This window comes from Mercenaria mercenaria, chromosome 6 (assembly GCF_021730395.1).
Source record: "Mercenaria mercenaria strain notata chromosome 6, MADL_Memer_1, whole genome shotgun sequence".
NCBI classification, from domain to species: Eukaryota; Metazoa; Mollusca; class Bivalvia; order Venerida; family Veneridae; genus Mercenaria; species Mercenaria mercenaria.
In genome coordinates, this window is record NC_069366.1 from 38,649,537 (window position 1) to 38,652,907 (window position 3,371).

The following is a 3,371-nucleotide window of genomic DNA, read 5'->3' on the forward strand; positions in this document are numbered from 1 at the left end:
CCTCTTTGAATTTTCATGTGTCATTCTAGCATTAAACTAACGTTTTTGTCATTTTCAGGGGGTGTTTTAGGGATATTTCTGGGAGTTTTTACTATGCAACTTTTAGTACAATTACTGAGCTGTTAACTACTGATTCTCCTTTTAGGTTAAATCTGAAGCTAAATAGTTGTGAACGGTATCAGACTATCCAAGTAAATTCCAGCAGGTAAAAACCTATAATGAAAAATAGAGATGATAGGACATGTATGAAAATGTAATAATATGGTGGTTACTGTTTATTTCTTGGAAGATGAATGCATATTTAAGTGATAATTTATATCTATAATGTTAATATATGTATAGGAAATCATATTTAACAATTAGGGCTATCAGAAATAAGAAAAGAAAAAAACATCTGTTGAAATATTTTATCTAGATATGAATTATTAGCTTGACCCGTTAAAGTTTTTGATAAAGTCAGATATCTCTCTTATTATCAAAGCTTTTGATTTGAAACTTAAAATAGTTATTTACTATCAAGGTCTACACCAGGAGAAACAATCCCCATAACTCTGTTTGAATTTTGACAGAGTTATGCCTCTTATTAACTTAGAATTTTTTGGTTAAAGTTTTTGGTAAAGTCAAATATTTCTGTTACTATCAAAGCTTTTGACTTGAAACTTGAAATAATTACTTACTATCGAAATCTACACCAGGAGAAAAAATCCCCATAACTCTGAATTTTGACAGATTTATGCCCCTTTTAAACTTAGAAATTTCCGGTTAAAGTTTTACAGAGTTTTTTCTGGCAAAGCTCTAATTCAAGTACTGAGAAAAGCCAAGCATGCTTTCTTACGGACAGCTCTTGTTTTTTTTGTGTAAAAATCAGTCTAAATCTGTGTATTTTCTCTAAAAAAGCATGGATACCTGTGATATTTATAGTTTAGTTCTGTTGTGTGTGATGTAAGCCACTCGTACAATAAAAAAGAAAAAAGTTGTCCACTGAAAAAAGCTATGATAAATATATAGATGTGCATTGTTTGTTACGTTTTTAGTATATGATACCAGAATTTTTCTCGGAAATAAAAACTAGAAAAAGAAATTTCCTGTTACTTTCGGAATTTATGTAATTATTTGTATCAGTTATGTGATATTATATGTACAGAAGTAAAATTTTTATAAAATTTGTAAATAGATTCATTTTGTCACGAAATTTAATTCATATGTTGCTTCAGTTCTTAGTTATCATGCTTGAATACCAGTTTTAAATTGGTCATACATTTATCCTGTCTATACTTTAAAATTATTCATGGTGCCATACCCTAATGATTGATGAAATTGATAAAGTATTTGAAAATTCTAGGAGATGTCCTTGACAGGAGGGTAGTGATTCTCGGGCTCATGCATTGTTGACACCCCTTTTTACATATGAGCATTCTGTGGCAAAGCGTTTCAAGTATTACAGCCCCATAACAGATAATTTGAATGGAGTTGATGTCAGCATGATCAAACAACACTGACATTCCAGCTCATTTAATGCACATTTAATCAATAAAGTTGACAGACAGTATTCTCTCTTTAGCTTTTTACACATTTTATTCTAGAATAGCATTGGTGCATGTATATTTCATGCTGTAACATCTGCAGAATCGTTTGGATACGTTGGTACTCTTGCCCTACCGGGCTTGGGCACCAACCAATCTCTGTGGCTTCTATAGATGTTATAACACGAAAAATCATGTATTATCCCAACATTATATGTTCAAAGTTCAAACCTTGTGGTGGAAGTTGGTGAAACTTGGCCTAGATGTTCCTTGGATGGTCTTCCAAAATTGTTCAAAACGTTCTGCTTGGTTGCACATATCTCCCCAGAACTAGAAAATCTACAAACATTATGTTCTCCTAAACCGCTAGTCTTAATTTTGAAATAATTTCACACAAATGGTCCTTATATAACCCTCTACCAAGATTATTCCAATTATTCTGAAGTTGTGCACCTGGTGTTTTGTTTTGGAATTCAGTCAGCCAGACCAAAGTTATGGTCCTACAAATGAAATGCTTAAAAGTCTGTGTTGTATATATCTTAAAAATATACTTCACCTACAGTCATGAAACCCCATATACAGTTACAGAAAGTAGGGGCACCAGTGTCCTATGGACACACATCTAGTTTTTTTAAGTTGTAAAGTTTATTTTCTATTTAATATTTTTTTAAAGTGTTTTTATTTTTGAACATTTTGCATGATGGTATCTGTTATAACATACTTGAGCTATCAGAATTTTAGAACGGTTTCATTTTGGGTGACAAAAATGAAGAATGAGTCTTTTCATTGCCTACATTATTACTTGTGTTTTTGCCAGATTAATTATGATCATTCAGCACTTATGTTATAAATATATATACCAACTATTTAGAAAATTTAACATTTAACTAACATTTGAGAGAAGAGACGATCCAGTTTATGTGTGCAGTTTTACATGAAGTGGTAAAACCACACATACATTACCTAAAAGGTCATACACTGTACATGTTATCTTTTTCTTTTAAATGTCATGTCTTATTGTCTTGAAACGGTAAGCATAACATCAGTAACAGAATGACTGAATTGTGAATTATTCTTTCTTGAACATGTAAAAAGATGGCAGATTGTTCTGAGCCCTTTTTCCAAAAATTAGATGAACCAATTTTTCACAAGCCTAAAAAATTGAAAATGTCATTTTTCTGTCCTTTTTCCAACAGTTTGTTATGGAAAGAATGAAGTACTATCTATCTTCGAATGAATTTTTCTAAGCACATACAGATGTAAGTTTCATTTCTGTAGCTATAAGAAATAAAAATATAAGAGAAAATAAAGCTATTTTAGCTTGGTGCAAACTACAGAGGTACATGTTCATATTTGCCATGTCACAAGTAAATGGACATGCTTATAACCAAGAAAGTAATTATGTCTCCCACATGTAGTTAGGAGACATTGATTTAAAGCCGTCAGTCTGTCTGTCACAAATTTAGACTGTGCAACTCCTTTGACACCGTCAGGCAAATTTACACTTAACTTAACAAAAAGTGATCATTGCCAAACCTAGTTGTGTGTTGTTGGCATTTCCAGTTTGGTGATTTTCAGCAGAGTTATGGCCCTTGAATTGTTTAATTTTATCATGTTTTGGCTGCTTCTCTGATATCATTTGTCAGATTTCCACCAAACCTTGCAGGAGTGATCAGTACTAGGCCACATTGTGCATATTGTCAGCAAGTTCAGGTTCAGTGATTTTTAGTGGAATTATGGCCTTTGATTTGTTGTATTTTACCTTGTTTGCACAACTGTTCTGATACCACCAGAGGGACTTACACCAAACTTAACAAAAATGTTGATTGTCAAGCCTAGTTGTGCATA